Below are 18,594 nucleotides of genomic sequence, written 5' to 3'. Positions count from 1 at the left end.
GAGTATTGGGGTGTTCATTTAAATTTTTTTCCCTCTGGGTCTTTCATTAATTTTTCTGCTTTACATTTGATCTTACTTTAAAAATCTTTTAAGCAGTTGTTCTCACTATAGCACAAGAAAGAGAATTTTTTTACTGTGCATAAGAATGGTCATGGATTCAGAGCTAATTAGAGTTGTAAGAAGCCTTAACGTTTACCTTCTGCAACACGAGCTAATGTGTGTATCTACTCTACAATATAGATACGTCTGATGTCATGTCTTACAGAACTCTTTCCTGTGACAGTTCTAAGCACTTTACAAACATTTTAAAGGGCTCCATTTGCTCCCATTTTACAAAATAATCAAGTTACCTCATTTCTAATCTCTTACAAGAAATCTTAACTTCCGCTTTCCACCCCTCCCCCTTCATTTATGTCCCACACAGCAACCACTGTGACCATTTTAGGCCATATATTCCTGCCCTCCTAACAGTGATTTCCTGTGAAATCCAGCCTCTTACCCTAGGCTGCAAGGTCCTGCAAGACTGACCTTGGGCTCAGTCTCCTAATTCATCTCTCCTCTTCTCACTGTTCTTAGACAGATCACTCATCTCTCAGGTCCTTGCATATTCAGGTTTACTCCTACCTCAAAACCTTTGTGACCGATGGTCTCTCTGCTGGGAATTCTTTTTCAAAGTTGTCCAGGGAAATTCCTTGATCATCGTGGTTCAATGTCACCTCCTCAAAGAGGCTCTTGCTGTCCCACTATCTAAAGGGGCCTGCCCATGCCACATGCCCTAACCCTCTGTCCCATTCATCGTGTTTGTTTTCTTCACAGTTACAGAAGTTACAGACGTGAGCTCCTAAGAGCAAAGACCTACCTCTTGTTCACTGCTGTGTGTCATGCACATAGCAGTTTGGCCGAATGAGAAGTTATGGTCCAAGAGTTTTATAAAACTTGCTTCCAGTCACACCATGAGTAGGAACAAATTCATGTTTCTATGAATATACCATAATATTTCTGATTCCATGGCTTTGCTTAAATGCTGTCCTTTCCCTCTTATTGTTGTTCAGTTGCAAAGTTGTCTTCAACTCTTTGCAACCCCATGGACTGTAGCACACCAGGCTCCTCTGTCCTCCACTGTCTCCCAGAGTTTCCCCAAACTCATGTCTATTGAATCGGTGATGTCATCCATCTCATCCTCTGTGGCTACATTCTCCTTCCCTCAGTCTTTCCCAGCATCAGGATCTTTCCCAGTGAGTCAGCTCTTCCCATCAGGTGGCCAAAGTATTGGAGCTTCATCTTCAGCATCAGTCCTTCCAGTGAGTTCTATGCATACTATGTGCTAAGTTGTGTCAATTGTGTCCAACTCGTTGCGACCCCATGGACTATAGCCCACTAGGCTATTCTGTCCCTGGAATTCTCCAGGCAAGAATACTGGAGTGAGTTGCCATGTCCTCCTCCAGAGGATCTTCCTGACCCAGGGATTAAACCCACGTCTCTTATGTCTCTTGCCTTGGCAGGTGAGTCCTTTACCACTAGCGCCACCTGAGAAGCCCTCCAATGAGTTCCAACATCCTTTAAAATGAGTCCAGCTGCCTGCCATTTTGAAAACGAACCCTACCTCCTTAGGCTGGGTTATGCAACCAATGCTAAGCATTCCATATGCTCCCTGTAGTCTCTACCATTGTACTCACCACATTATTTAATAATTATTGATTTGATTGCCAGGGAGTTTCAGAAGACCAAGATCTATTGCAGGGAAGGAACTGTTTAATTCATCTTAGTGTTTAATTCGTCTTAAGTTCCTAGCCCAGAGCATGCCACTAAGCACATGCTCAGTTCAGGTTTGCTGAAGGAGACGAGAATCTTAAACATTTGACTATGTTTGACTGTGTCATCAAAATATATTGTGAGTTCTATGGATGGAAACCATCAGTATTTTAGTCCATATTTTATTACTTACAATTATTTAGTTAGGCCTTCAGAGTTTTAAAAAAAAAAAAAACCACCTCTACAATCCAATGTCACTCCATTTAAACTGCTTTCAACATTAGGGAAATGTGACTTGCTGCAACAATTTTAAAAATAACCTGAGGATTTCTAGGGATAATTTAAATCCATAGATAATCTCCAAACCTTATTGTAGAAATTAATTACCCTGAATATTTTATCAAAGCGGCTAACCAGTGAGGAACTATATTGATAAGCATTTGATTTCCTTACATTTCTCTTCCTAACAAAAATACGTGGGAGAAAGGCAGGCGGGGTGGGGGGAAGGAATTATAAACAGCCCACATACTGGATAATGAGCTTCTGAATAATTGAGAACTGCCTAAATTTGTGTTAGTCATTTTTTGCTGTTGCCTAGGACTGTCAAGTCCATCCTGGGGGTGATGAGAGGCACTAAGGAAATAATAAAATATCCAGTGCTCCTTTTTCTCCATTTTCAGGGAAGAAAATACCATTAATCCAGTTAACAATTCAGATAAAACCAGAAAAAAACATTGGCTCGGGTTTCACCATGTTTTATTGAAAGATGTTTTATGGCTTAAGGAAGGACAGTAGCATTTAATCAGGTATTTTTCTAACATCCTGTTTTATGTGATTATAGATACCTGCCATGAATAATGAATCATTTGTTTTACTGATCCATTTCCAAAATTTCTGGTATATTGTCTCCTCAGGTAAAGGAACTTTGTCTCTATAACCTGTTTTCCTCTGATAATGATTTCAACAGCTCATGGAACTTAATGTAGAAGATATAACTATTGAGCACCTACTGTGTGTCAGCCAGGCCATTAAGTGACAGAGGAGACACAAAATGGGATTTAAATTTAATGAGACCTTTCCCCACAACCAGTATATTGAAAAGGGCAATGCCATTTTTAAATTCATAAGTATTTCTGTATGAAAATTTGGCTTGCAGACACAAAAAGGTCACTAGTTTTCTTCAGAATTAGAGTTGTTCATAATTAAATGTGAAGGAGGCAAAAAAACCTAAAAACAAACCAAAAAAAGCCAGGAGGTGTTATTCAGATCTTTACAATTAGTATGTTCATGTTTATCTACTTACAAAATCAAAAGTTATACTAGTGATTTTCATATCAAACTATTATAAACACAAAAACAATATTATAGTCTTATTTGACATAGCCGTATCATTTAAAATATACACAGATATCTCTGATGATACACAGAGCGTGACACTTACCAGTATAAATCGTTTGCTATACACATGAAAGCCATTCATATATATGCACATAAATATCTATTTCATTACTAATAATTACTTATATATTTCATTACTAATAATTATTTAGAGTTTAAAAAATCATTTTGTTCATGAGTGCTTGTAATTCCTAAGGCATTTCATGATGAATCTATGATTAGATACAATTTTAGAATGACTAATATACAATACATAGCTTCTGGAAGTTTGTTCAGTGACTGGGACCCTCTGAAAAAGAATACCCCCATTTAAGAACGTCCCTAACACCTTACTCCTTAAGAAAATACCCTCTCCCCACTTGCCTATGTAATCAGTCTTCAAACAACAGTCCTAAAGCTCTGTGTGAGACTAGACTGCCTGCCACATGAGGTTTTCTGGAACGGCAGATTTTTCCGTGGGTAAACTCAGCCATGGCTCAGCTCAGAAGCTGTGAATTATCACCGACTGCAGCCTTCTCCACTCTTCCTCTGTTGGATTCATTGGGCCGACTGTTTAATGTAATCAGACAATTCAGATGGGCTTCCTCAGGGCCAGAATAACTTAAGGATATCTTCTGAAGGCCTAGATTTGCTTCATTCTGAGCATTTAAAACTAATGATGTCTATCCTAAAATAAAAACCATCTTTAAGGAAATGGAATAAAAATAGGAGAGAATAACACTCAATCATTTGAAAAAAGGCTCTTGAAGAAGAACAGGCATCACTTTTCCCATTTTTCTTCACTGTGAGCACATCTCCAAGGGCTCAGGAATATAGTGTTTTATGTAAATTCACAAGTGAAGGTGATAGGACATCACTGATTAAAGCTTATACTTTCTTGCTGAATGCGAGCATGTTCCACAACAATTATTTGCTAACTATAAACAAACCCATTCCACTGATGAAGGACTCATCATTTTTGCCTCTAATTTTAGTTAGAAAATGAGTCTTGGATTTCCCTGGTGGCCCAGTGGCTTTCCCTGGTGGCCCAGTGGAAAATCTGCCTGCTACTGAAGGGGACATGGGTTCAATTCCTGGTCCAGAAAGATCCCATGTGCCTCAGAACAACTAAGTCTGTGCGCTACAACTACTGAGCCCGTGCTCTGGAGCCCATACTCCACAGCAAGAGAAGCCCACTGGCCACAACTAGAGAAAGCCCACGTGCAGCAATGAAGATGCAGCACAGCCAAAAATAAAATAAAAAATGATTCTTTCATTGATCCGAGAAGTAAACCATGAAATGATAGGTGCTTTGCCCAAGAACAGAAAAGCACTCCAAGAAAACACTGAGATTAAAATCTAGCATGGGGAGGGGAGTTAGACACTAGGTCATGTCCAACTCTTTGCAACCCCATGGGCTGTAGCTCTGTCCATGGAATTCTCCAGGCAAGAATACCGGAGTGGGTTGCCACTCCTTCTCCAGGGGATCTTCCCAACTCAGGGATCGAACCTGGGTATCCTGCATTGCAGGCAGATTCTTTACTGTCTGAACCAACAGGGAAGCCCAAAATCTATCTTATGAAGCTTAAATAAATATGATAACATTTTTCAAACATGTCAGAGGCGTGGGGGAATGCGAATGACTCCAGCAGAAGCTCTCTTAATCTACTCCCTTTAACCATGTAGCCAGATTAATCAAGGTTTCCATTCTCTTCTACATAGACTGACTGGTCCCAGAGATTCTGACCACTGAGGGCTCAGAAGATGCTACTCACCTCCTCCTCCCGAAACCCCTGGTTCCATTACTAAGAGTCTGTTGTACTTGCTTCCCAACCTGTGTATGCCATTTGAAATTACCGCACTTATGGGACTCAGTTCAACAGTATATAAGCCTGTAAAATACAAGTACAGTGAAAATGGGTTGTTACTTTTATGAACACTAAAGTGAGTATTTTTGAATGAGGTGTGGATGGTATTCCCTGGAGACTCATTGGTAAAGAATCCGCCTGCCAGTGCAGGAGCTGCAGGAGACATGGGTTCAATCCCTGTGAAGATCCCCTGGAGGAGGAGATGGCAACCCATGCAAGTACTCTCGTCTGGAAAATCCCATGGACAGAGGAGCCTGGCCAGCTACACTCCGTGGCATCACAGAGTCAGACACGACTGAGTAGCTGAGCACAGCACAATGGCAGCTTTAAAAGATTGGAAAGAGGAGGAATATAAAAATCAAGAGAGATCGGCATACGAATTGCTTAGCATGGAACTTTCACTCCACTTGGAAAGGATGAAAATGAGATTGTCAATGATGCACTTCAGAGTATGGTCTATGGAAGAAAGATAATACAGAATACTAAGAGTGCATATCAAAGAAATGATCATCACCTTGCCTTCTCTTCCTCCCTGCCCAGTAAAATATTGGCAAATGAATGTGCATTTTTTAATTTTTTTAAATTAGAGAGCAATTACTTTACAATATTGTGATGGCTTTTGCCATACATCAGCATGAATCGGCAGTAGGTATACCTATGGCCCTTCCCTCTTGAAGCCCCCTCCCACCTTCCTCCCCATCCTGTCTCTCTAGAGCACACACAGGCATTATGCATGTGCATTTATGCATTTTACATTAAAGTGGCATTTTAAGTTATGTATCAATATTCTTTTTCTTACTAATTTTCTTACTTTAATCTTTTTATTAACCGCTAACTATTATTCTTGCTCATGTCAGATAATTTGATTTCCCTGTATACTGTGGTAGTTGCGCACCTAGGCTCTGAAGACAGGCATCCTGAATTCCAGAACTGACGCCTCTTGTCTGCATCTTTGGGCAAGTTGCTTAACTATTCTGATCTTTCATTCCCTCATTTGTAAAATGATGATAATAAACTAGCATCCACTTCTTAAATTTGTCAAAAGAATTTAATAAATAATGCATATTAAGAACTTGGCATGGGGTTCGTGTATGGTAGTACATTTAACCCTTAAAAAACAATATCAATTTATGTCTTTATTATTATAGCAAAGTTGTAACCCACGTGTCAGCTCAGGCTGCCGTGACAAAATACCACAAACTGGGTGACCTAAACAATGAAAATATATTTTCTCATGGTTCTGGAGGCTGGAAGCCCAATATCAAGGTGTCAGCAGGGCTGGTTTCTGTTGAGACTTCTGCTCAGCTTACAGGTGGTACCTAACTCTGTCCTCACCTGGCATTTTCTCTGTATGTGCAAAGAGACAGAGAGAGCTCTGGTGTTATTCGCTTTCTTATAAGGACATCAGTCTTATAGGATTAGGGCCCCAGCCTTATGACCTGATTTAACCTTAATTACACTGTCTCCAAATAACACCACATTCGGGGCTTAGGGATTTAACATATAAATTGAGGGCACACAATTCAGTTGATAACATCAGGTGTATTTGTACTCTAGTCAGAATGATTGGAACTTAGAAGTAGCTTTGGGATGTGACATATAGGTTGAACCCCAAAAGAAAATGATTCAGTTCATAGTGATATAGATTCAGGAGAAAATCTTAGTTTCACACCTAAGTGGATCTACTGATCCACTGTAATGAAACTTCAATTGTTATTTCTTTTTTCTCCACATATAAGGTCCTATTATAAATGACCTCCTCATCTACTTGCTTCAATTTCAGTTCACTTCAGTTCAGTCAATCAGTCGTGTCCGACTCTTTGCAACCCCATGAATCACAGCACACCAGGCCTCCCTGTCCATCACCAACTCCTGGAGTTCACTCAAACTCATGTCCATCGAGTCAGCGATGCCATCCAGCCATCTCATTCTCTGTCGTCCCCTTCTCCTCCCGCCCCCAATCCCTCCCAGCATCAGAGTCTTTTCCAGTGAGTCAACTCGACACATGAGGTGGCCAAAGTATTGCAGTTTCAGCTTTAGCATCAGTCCTTCCAATGAACACCCAGGATTGATCTCCTTTAGAATGGACTGGTTGGATCTCCTTGCAGTCCAAGGGACTCTCAAGAGTCTTCTCCAGCACCACAGTTCAAAAGCATCGATTCTACAGCGATCAGCTTTCTTCACAGTCCAACTCTCACATCCGTACATGACCACGGGAAAAACCATAGCCTTGACTAGACGGACCTTGGTTGGCAAAGTAATGTCTCTGCTTTTTAATATGCTATCTAGGCTGGTCATAACTCCTTCCAAGGAGTAAGCATCTTTTAATTTCCTGGCTGCAATCAGCATCTGCAGTGATTTTGGAGCCCAAAAAAATAAAGTCTGACACTGTTTCCACTGTTTCCCCATCTATTTCCCATGAAGTGATGGGACCAGATGCCATGATCTTTGTTTTCTGAATGTTGAGCTTCAAGCCAACCTTTTCACTCTCCTCTTTCACTTTCATCAAGAGGCTTTTGAGTTTCTCTTCACTTTCTGCCATAAGGGTGGTGTCATCTGCATATCTGAGGTTATTGATATTTCTCCCGGCAATCTTGATTCCAGCTTGTGCTTCTTCCAGCCCAGCATTCCTCATGATGTACTCTGCATATAAGTTAAATTAGCAGGGTGACAATATACAACCTTGACGTATTCCAGTTGAGCTATTTAAAATCCTGAAGGATGATGCTGCGAAAGTGCTGCACTCAATATGCCAGCAAATTTGGAAAACTCAGCAATGGCCACAGGACTGGAAAAGGTCAGTCTTCATTCCAATCCCAAAGAAAGGCAATGCCAAGGAATGCTCAAACTACTGCACAATTGCACTCATCTCACACACTAGTAAAGTCATGCTCAAAATTCTCCAAGCCAGTCTTCAGCAATATGTGAACCGTGAACTTCCAAATGTTCAAGCAGGTTTTAGAAAAGGCAGAGGCACCAGAGATCAAATTGCCAACATCCGCTGGATCATGGAGAAAGCAAGAGAGTTCCAGAAAAACATCTATTTCTGCTTCATTGACTATGAAAAGCCTTTGACTGTGTGGATCACAATAAACTGTGAAACATTCTGAAAGAGATGGGAATCCCAGACCACCTGACCTGCCTCTTGAGAAACCTGTATGCAGGTCAGGAAGCAACAGTTAGAACTGGACATGGAACAACAGACTGGTTCCAAATAGGAAAAGGAGTACCTCAAGGTTGTATATTGTCACCCTGCTTATTTAACTTGCTTCAGGAGGATCTATCAAAAGCTAATATAATATTGCTCAATAGCTAGTCTGAGCTTTCTTGATATAATAAATATCAAGCAAAATCAGACTTGTTCTCCTTAATTTTACATTCATTTGTTCTTCTATTCATTCATTAAAAAGACAGTCAAAAAGTACAAAATTATCTTGTAAGATAAGTAAGAACTATGGAGGTAATCTACAACCTGATAAATACAATTAACATTTCAGAATGTCATAACATATATATAAGCTAAGAGAGTAAATCCTGAGTGTCCTCATCACAGGAGAAAATTTTTCTGTTTCTGTAGTTTTGTATCCATATGAGATGATGGATGTTCACTAAACTTATTGTGATCCTCATTTCATGATATCTGTAAGTCAAATTATTATGCCATATACCTTAAATTTATACAGTGCTGTTTATCAATTATACCTCAATATAACTGGAAGGGAAAAAAAATCACTGGTTACCTTCTATGGGCAAACACTAAGAGATCAGAGCAAATAGTTTCTAGAGCATAACGTTATTGTAGCTTGAGACCTTTGGAAAAGGCAAACATGTAAATAAGTAATAAATCAGAAACACAGTACACAGTTGTTTTTTGTAAGATTAACTGCTGTGAAAATGTAAAAATAAATATCATTTATTGGGTGCTTACTATGATATTCCAGTTTCCATGCCAACTGTTTTATATTCATCATCTCATCTAATATTTATAAAAATACTGAGTTAAAGACTTACTGGCAACATTTTATAGGTTTAGAGAGATTAGGTGTCTGGTCCAGTGGCTCAGAGTTGTGAAGTATTTGAGTTCACAGGAGAACTTACTTGTGTCTAATTTCAGAGGGCATTTACTTTTCTTTTTTAAAAATTATTTATTTATTTACTTGGCTGCTCTGGGCTTTCTCTAGTTGCAGCGAGCAGAGGCTACTCTCTAATTGCAGTGTGCGGGCTTCTCACTGTGGTGGCTTCTCTTGTTGCAGAGCGTAGGTTCTAGGGTGAGCAGGCTTAGTAGATGAGCTTAGTTGCCCTGCAACATGCAGAATCTTCCCAGACCAAGACCAGTGATCAAACCCATGTTCCCTGCATTGGCAGGTGGATTCTTAACCACTGGATCACCAGGGAAGTCCCAAGGGGCATTTTCATAACCACAGTCCGTGCTACCTCTTTGCTCTGGAGCACAAAGGAAGATCTAAGTCCCTCTGAGTCAGGGAAATACTTAATAGAAGAGGTTACTCCTGAGCTGGATCTTATAGAATAAATAGAAATTGTCCAGTTGGAGGAGGAGAAAGCAGGAATGTAGCAAGGCTAAGAGATGTAAAGGAACACAGTTTCCTCGGGCATGGAGAGTTGGGCGTGTATCAGGGCATGGCCCTTTGTGAGATCAGTGTGAGAACCAGTGCTCAAAGACCTAGGGAAGTCATGCTTTATCCCAAAGACAGTGAGGGACCCTGGAGATTTTTGAGCAGAAGGTAAAGCAAAATGAGATATGCTTTCTATTTTTTTAGATCAAGATAGCTGGGCTGTGGAGTAGGTAGTGTATCAGAGAGTTGCAGCATTTAGAGAAACGAATAGCAGTCGACTACTACAAGTAGATTTAAGAAATAGCCTTGTCAGTGTGTGTGCATGCTTAGTCACTCAGTCATGCCTGACTCCTTATGATCCCATGGGCTACAGCCTGCCAGGCTCCTCTGTCCCTGGGATTCTCCCAGGACGAGTAGTTGGGTAGGTTGCCATTTCCTCCTCCAGGGGATCTTCCCTTCCCAGGGACAGAACCCATGAATCTGGTATCTCTTGTATTGACAGGCAGATTCTTTACCTCTGAACCACTTGGGAAGCCCAGTCTTGCCAGCAGTTTGTAGCTAATCAGATAGGAGTCAAGTGAAAACACTGACTCGCAGGTTCCTAGCTCAAAGAATGGAGTGCAGTTCTATGATCTGAAGCAAGGGAGGGAAAACAAGAGGAGGCTTGGGTTCAGGGGGGAATGATGGGGTTCCCTTTAGAATGATTTTCTTTGAGCTGCTGATGGGATAGCTAAGTGTGTGCCACCTGTTCAGTTCAGTTCAGTTCGGTCACTCAGTCATGTCCGACTCTCCGCGACCCCATGAATCACAGCACGCCAGGCCTCCCTGTCCATCACCAACTCTCGGAGGTCACTCAAACTCATGTCCATCGAGTCGGTGATGCCATCCAGCCATCTCATTCTCTGTCGTCCCCGTCTCCTCCCACCCCCAATCCCTCCCAGTATCAGAGTCTTTTCCAGTGACTCAACTCATCGCACCTGTAGACAAACAGAAATGGATTCAGGAACTCCAAGGAAGACATCAGGGCTGGAAAGAGGGCATGTAGAGGGACCATCACATCTGTAGGTGACAGTTCAGTTCAAGGCAGAAAATGAAAGCCCCGGGGGGAACAACTCAAGGAAAGAGAATCCACCCAGATCAGCTCTCAGAGGAACTCAGAGTAAATGAAGACCCTGGAGAGGTCAAGAAGGCTGGAGAACCAGGAGAGAGGCGCATTCTGGAAGCCAAGAGAATTCGCAGGGGTAATGGGATTCAGTGCCACAGAGGAGGATCTCTTAAATATCCATTGAAATTGATGATTAGGTCACTAGTGACACTGCTGCAGTGGCTTCCATAGAATGTGAGGACAAATGCCAAGTTGAAGTAGGTCATGGAAGTGAAGGAATGAAAACCTCAGGCAACAAGTATGTTTTCAAGAACCTGGGTGCTGGGGGAAGGGTGGTTCTGTGACAGTAGCCATCAGGGAGGCAGAATCAAGGGAGCTCTGCTGGGTCTTCCCCATTACATTTAATGTTTTTAATAATATCCTAACTGTTAAGGATCAAACGGAATCTTAACTTTAAAGGCCTTTGAAAAACACCATATAGACATTCCTTTTTAAGTTGTGCTTCATTTTTGCTAGTGATACACAAAATCTGTTTGCACTTGAAATTCATATATAAGATTTTCCTATGCTTATTCTATGTCCGGCTAATATAAAAGCATTTATAAAAATATCTTTCTTAAAGAGTATCAGGTTCAGCCTGCTTTAATTATGCTTTTTCTATCAATGTCAATGCAAATGTCTTATTAGTCTGTTAATGATCTGAATAAAGAACACATCCTACTTGAGCATTTCCATGAATACACAATGACCAGGTAGAAGAAGAGAGTAACCAAATGACTCCTCCCAAAGGTTTGCATGTTTGGAACATTGAGAGGGAGAAATCCCCAAGATTTGACTGAAATGTTCAGGATAGCTAATATGAGGCAAGATGTTAGAGACTGTTCAGGTAACTGAGCAGGATCCTATAGAGCCTTCCTAGAACAGACCCCCTCCCTCATATCCTGGGCTTTAGTCCCTCTCTGAAGCACCTAAATAATAGCATCTGATACACATTTCCTGAGTTGTTTTAGCGATGCTAAAACCCCCATCAAATGGAAGACATCAACTATTTGATGACCCCCAGACTTAGCAGCAGCAGCAGCAGCAGACCCACTGGAGCTTAAGGATTGATAATGTTAACCTCTGGGACACCAGCTACTTATCTCATCATCAATCAGTCAGAATTGTGCATGAGCTTATCACACACCCTGGGACTCCCCTGCCTCACCTTGTCTTTAACAATGCTTTGCTGCAGGGACCTCCCTGGTGGCCTAGTTGTTCAGACTTTGCACTTCCAATGTAGGGAGTATGGGTTCAATCCCTGGTAGGGGAGCTAAAATCCTGCATGCCCCGCAGCACCCCCCCCCAAAAAAAATCTTTTTTTAATCATTAAAAAAATGCTTTGCTTCAGTAACTATCAGAACATTGTAAATCCACTGTATCTCAATTAAAAATAATAAATAAATAAAAACGCTTTGTTAAACTCAGCAAGGAGTTCAGGAGTTTTGAGCACGAGCTGCCTTGGACTCCTTGCTTGGCAAGGAGTAAATGCTACACTTTCCTTCACCGCAACCTGGTGTCAGTAGATCGGCTGTACTGTGCATGGGTAAGCGGACCCAAGTTTGGTTCAGTAACAGAGACCCCTTTTTCTAAGTTTCAGACAGGAGAGGTCTAGAGTTCTGAGAAACAGGGGTGAACACTTGCACACAGCGCATTCATCTTCACATTGACCCCCTGTGGGGTGCTGATGAGCTGTGAAAGGCTCCTCCAGCCAGTCTTCACTCACTCCTTCAAGGAAAACCATGGGCAGGATAAGAAAGCCAGCCTCAGTGGGTTGACAGGGCCCTGTTTAGCCGGTCACACTGAACAAACACCTCTCTTCTTCATGAAATGCTGACTGATAATCATTTGAGAGCAACCAACACATTCATGGATCTTTCACTTCTAAGCTTCCCGGCTTGTTTATCTATGTAGGAGGCACCAGGGTGATCCACACTCACCTGCAAAGTGAGGATGAGAAAAGACTTAGAGTAAGATGAGATAACACCTTTTAGGCCTAAAAGTGAAATTTGTCCTGGCAAAAATCGGTCAATAACAGTCGACATTTCAAACGCTTCTTTTGTCTGTGGGTACAGCTCAGTGGTAAAGAATCCACCTGCCAGTGCACGAAATGTGGGTTGGATTCCGGGGTTGGGAAGATTCCCTAAGACATGGCAACCCACTTCAATACTCTTGCCTGGGAAATCCCATGGACGGAAGAGCCTGACAGGCTATAGTCCTTGGGGTCGCAAAAGGGTCACACAGGACTTAGCAACTAAACAACAATCAGTGGGCATACCTGCAATTCAGAGAGAGAAAGAAAAAAATCACCAGGCATGCCTGGTCCTTAAATACACTACCCATATTTACCCATCCTTACTGTAATGATCCAATGAGGAAGTGTTATTGTTTGTTTTCGCAGCAAAAATCAGTGAGGCTAAGAAAAGCCCAGTAACTAATCCAGGGTCACAGAGCTGATAAACTGCAGAATGTCAAACTCAGCTTTTGCCTGAAGCCTAGTCTCTGCATTGCCCCAGGCCTCCTTCTTGCTGCCAGATAGTTGAGCTAACAAAACCCCTCTGTCCCTCTCAAGACATTGCATGTTCTGCATTTCTCCAGCTTAATCAGCTCTTTAAAAATATTTTTCCTCAAAAAAAAAAAAAAAATGACCACTAATAGCATTCATGACTTTGTAAAGTAAGACAATGAAGTGAAAATCAATCTGTCTCAAGGTAAAAAGTAAACATCCCCGTTGTCGGCAAAGAATTTCTCTTGTTGGAGATATGTTCTACCTGTATTAGCATATTTAATAAGCTTTCATTCTAGCCCCAGGCCAAATTTTGTTGACTGTCATTGTCTATTAAACCTGCCTGAATAATGAATCACTTGAGGAAGCCTCAGAAAAAAAAACAAAAACACAAAACTTAAAAATGCCAGTGCCTTATAATCAGAACTTCTATTTTAATTATCCTCTTGTAGAATCCAAGAATATGTACACATTTTTAATTCCCCAGAAGGTTCTAATGTGCAGCCAAGGTTAAAAATCCCTGAGTTCCACCATGTGATCACCCCATGATAGACTCAGAACTAAATCATGTGTTTACAAGACAGACAAGAATCCTCAGTTAAATGACCTGCCTTGATCTTCCGTATATCATCAGGCAGATGATGGAAAACAGCCTGGTAATGGGTCAATAACCCTTATCAATAAAACTATACGTCCCAGGGTGTTTTTGATCCTGACTGATTAAATACCTTAAAATTTAAGCAGTTAGAGCATTGAGGAAAGAAAAGAGCCTCTTCTTTCTCCCCTCCTCAAACCAAAGAATGATGCTTCCAACCAGAAACTGCCGATGTAGTTTTAATGTTAAAAATTTAGCAAATCAACAAAAGTGCCCCAGATTTTCCAGAAAAGTACCAGTTTTGAATATTCTTTCATATGTTCTCATGATTACACTGATACCACATTGATTTGCTCACTTATCAACTATTTGTTGGCAATCTATCATATTTTAAGTACTTTTTGTCAAACTTACAGTCTTAAGGGATGAACAGAAGTGAAGGAGCAAACAGACTAGAAGCAACAAGGACTATTACAGAAAGACAGAGCATGTAATAGAATCCAGTGAGTGGTTACCTGGGAGTTAGAGGTTAGAGGAACCATCCCTGAGGAGGTGACAGTGGAGCTAAGGACTGAATGACAAGAGGAGCCAGGCTTATGAAAATCTGGGGAGAGAGTGAGTCTCCAGGCAGAAATGGTGTTAGTATGGCAGAGGCCGTTCCGTTCCGTTCCATCGCTCAGTCATGTCCGACTCTTTGCGACCCCGTGGACTGTAGCCTACCAGGCTTCTCCGTCCATGGGATTCTCCAGGCAAAAATGCTGGAGTGGGTTACCGTTTCCTTCTCCAGGGGATCTTCCCGACCCAGGGATCAAACCCGGGTCTCCCGCATTGGAGGCAGACGCTTTAACCTCTGAGCCACCAGGGAAGCCCATGGAGCTAAAATATCAAGAAAGAAAGCAAGAACCAGAGGACACGTGGACGTAGAGATCGGCAGATGACCAGTCACATAGGAAGCATTTCAACCCTGACTGCATTCTGGGGCAGACGAACCAAGCAGACAGCAGCAACAAAAACACAGAGCCTAGGCCCACCCCAGATCCATGGATTAAAAGTCTCAGGGGTTTCAACATGAGTGTTCTGCACATGTTCCTCATGTGCAGAAAAGAACGAGACCTACTAAGCGAGGCTTTTGGCTTCCCTGGTGGCTGGCTCAGACTGTAAAGAATCTGCCTGCAATGCGCAAGACCCGGGTTCCATTCCTGGGCCAGGAAGATCGCCTGGAGAAGGGAATGGAACCCACTCCAGTATTCTTGCCTGGAGAATCCCATGGACAGAGGAGCCTGGCAGGCAACAGTCCATGGTGTCACAAAGAGTCAGACATGACTGAGTGACTGACACTTTCACTTTCAAGCAAGGCTTTTAAAGCCAGGTATGGAATTTTATTTTACATGTAATGAGAAGTAACTACCTGAATGGGCTTAAGCGAGGAGGTGGCATCACTCAGGGAAATGGATTGGGGTAGATGCAACAAGATCAAAAGGAAGGAAATCATTTAAGAGGCAATTGCAGCATTTCAGACTAGAGATGGTGGTGGTTTGTCCTATTCTGGAACAGGTAGGGAGAAATGGTCAGGCTTGATGCGGTATAGGCCAAGGGTACAGAATCAGCCTCACTTACTGGATCTGAGTAAGTGAGTAAGTGGACTGGATCTTTTTGAAAAATAGATCTAAATTGAAAATATATAAGTGAAGATGTTAAAGGGGTGTGTATGTGTGGTGTGCAAAATGCAGCATCCTTACAATATAACTAAGATTTAGAGTTCTGATAACAACACAGAAAAAAGCATATGGATCAACATTTCTTTCTAAAGTACAGTAAGTGAATTCATTCCAAAGTAGACAGTGACTCAGTAAATTTTTCATACTTTCGACTTCCCTTTTTCTTTAAAAATTCAGTGGTACCTAAGAGAGTTGATATGTAAGAAACAGCAGTTACAGGGGAAGCTAGAAATTTAATCAATTAAACGACCTACTTTGCAAATAGACAAATTCATTAAAAGAACTGTCAAATAAATTATCTGATTTTTTTCTACTGCTAGTTCGAGATTTCCACTGAAAATTGTATCATGTGAATGGAACATTAAGTTTTATATTGTTTGTTTGTTTTCTTGTGTGTGTGTTTTGTCAGCCCTGGGTCTTTGTTGCCTCAGGGCATGTGGGATCTTAATTCCCTGCCCAAGGATCAAATCCACATCTCCTTCACTGGAAGGCGATTCTTAACCACTGGACCACCAGGGAAGTCCTGTAAGATATTTAAAAGCAACTTTAATTTGTTTGAAATTAAAAGGGCCAGCTGTTTTAATGACTACAAAAAATCAGACACAGATTATTGTTACCTTGACTTTAGTCATCAGAGATCTTTATTTCCAAAAATAAACCAAAAAACTAGAATTTCATCCCTCAAATGTCCTAGAGTGTTCCATAGTAAGGTCAACTGTAAAAAATTAACATAGTGCAGAATCCCTGAAGATGACTCTAAACACATGCTAAACAGTCAAAAAATGTTCGCACTACCGTTATTCATGTCCATGATAAAGAAGCAGCATTTTTCTTTTTTAAATTAATTTTTTTAATTGAAGGATAGTTGCTTTACAGAATTGTGTTGGTTTCTGCCAAACATCAGCATAAATCAGTCATACGTATACATATGTCCCCTCCCTCTTGATCCGTCCTCCCACCTCCCTCCCCGTCCTACCCCTCTAGGCTGTTACAGAGCCCCTGTTCGAGTTCCCTGAATCATACAGTAAATACCCATTAGCTCTCTATTTTACATATGATAATGTATGTTTCCATGTTACTCTCTCCATCCATCCTACCCTCTCCTTCCTCCCCTCTACTGCCATGTCCATAAGTCTGTTCTCTGTGTGTCTGCATTGCTAGCAGCAGCATATTTCTGTCCCTCTTCCTACATCAAGTGAGCAAGAGTCTCGCTCACAGATGCTTAGAATGATGCATCAGTAACAAAATTAGCTCCTGTAATTTTAAAGTGTATGTAAAAAGGTGAGTCTTTTGTTCACAATGACGGAAAGATGAATATGTAGCCCTCAGAAGCTGTTGTTCAACTTGCAGTATAGCATTGAACACCCAGGAAAAAGTAGAAAAAGTAGACCACAGAAGTAAAGCTCCCTTCTTGCAGTCATAAATAGATCATAAGAGTCGCCCTTTGAAGGCGCCATCTGGCATGCCTTACATTGAGCATCACATTTATGACCCGTGATCTTTTATATCACCAGGAAATATTTACCGAGGGAAGTATTTGTTCAGGTTTGTTTGTCATGGGGTGACCACCTGTTTGGAGCCATTGGGATCATCTGTGTTTGAACTATTACAGATTCAGGTTTGCTCTTTACAACCAATATCTAACATTTCTTACATGTTCCTGGGTTTTCATCACAAATACAGAAGAGCAAAATGAAAAAGATGATCTTTGGTTTAAAAGGATAGAGAGCTAAATACACTTTCTCCTGTTTATTGAAGCAAACAGCTGGCTGATATTAATTGTACAGCTAGAAATTTGGTAACTTTCCAAAGGATTAGAAAACAAATGTGTTATTTCATCACTATTCCTGTGACTTTAGGACAGTTTCAAAATACTGATTCGTGTCAAATTTTGAAGTAATGATGATTTTCAGCTTCTCACTGGTACAATGGGAGAATTGTAAACTTGCAGGGCATTTATTGAGATAATTAGGTTGGGATTTATGTACCTATTCAGTCTAATCAGATTTACTCTCAGTTCAGTTCAGTTGCTCAGTTGTGTCTGACTCTTTGCAACCCCATGAATCACAGCACGCCAAGCCTCCCTGTCCATCATCAACTCCCAGAGTTTACCCTAACTCATGTCCATTGAGTCGGTGATGCCATCTAACCATCTCATCCTCTGTTGTCCCCTTCTCCTCCTGCCCTCAACTTACTAAAAATTACAAAATCAAGATATTCTATTAAACTCTTCTGGAAATGAATACCAGGAAAATAGTTTTTAATCTGTTACACAGAATAAATAAGCCAAACAAGGATATTTTAGATCTTATTGTGGCTAAAGTAATTAAATGAGAACTTTAGTCTATCACCAAATTCTGATCACTACTTATCACTTACCACCAACTGGAAAGTATGCTTCTCTGTGCATGTAACTCACATAGGGAATTCCGGTTTCACTTGGCAAGTGTCCAGAAAAGTTATTATATGAAAATACTGAGCATAATGGAGAAGGAAATGGCAACCCACTCCAGTATGCTTGCCTGGAGAGTCCCAGGGATGGTGGAGCCTGGTAGGCTGCCGTCTATGGGGTCTGACAGAGTCAGACACGACTGAAGCGACTTAGCAGCAGCAGCAGCAACTGAGCAGAAAGTTTGCTGGATATTCTTGCAGCTGTTTTTACATGAATCCAGTGGTCAATTGGGATCAAGTGTGTGAAAGTCTCTATAAGCTACAAATTGTGCACACCATGACCTCTGTAGGTTAATAAAGATGACATGATATGATAAATGAGGTATGAAATCAGACAATAACAACTTCAGATCCTTTATGCTCCTCCTTTCGTAATTCAGGTGATGCCGGCAATGACGTTTGTCATCTCTAAAGGAAAATCCTTATTTACCTGAATTTGGAAGTATTATGCAGTGTGTCTTAAAAGATGCTTGGGAACTTCCCCAGTGGTCCAGTAGCTAAGACTCCTCCTCCCAATACAGGGGGCCCCAGGGTTCGATCCCAAGTCAGGGAGCTAGATCCCACATGCTTCAGTTATAAGACCCCACATGCTGCAACTAAGATCTGTGC

The 18,594-nt window shown here is 41.2% G+C and overlaps 1 protein-coding gene across 1 annotated transcript in view; it reads left to right on the top strand.

The window, feature by feature from the left end:
• The window catches only part of KCNB2 (potassium voltage-gated channel subfamily B member 2), a 450,306-nt gene that overhangs the window by 257,441 nt on the left and 174,271 nt on the right, over positions 1 to 18,594 (top strand). The window lies entirely within an intron of this gene.

The sequence above is a fragment of the Moschus berezovskii genome, chromosome 16 (genome assembly GCF_049115385.1).
Source record: "Moschus berezovskii isolate FMDL1 chromosome 16, NW_MosBer_1.0, whole genome shotgun sequence".
NCBI classification, from domain to species: domain Eukaryota; kingdom Metazoa; phylum Chordata; class Mammalia; order Artiodactyla; family Moschidae; genus Moschus; species Moschus berezovskii.
Note: the sequence above shows the minus strand (reverse complement) of the source record. Positions and strands in the feature narration are given on the sequence as shown.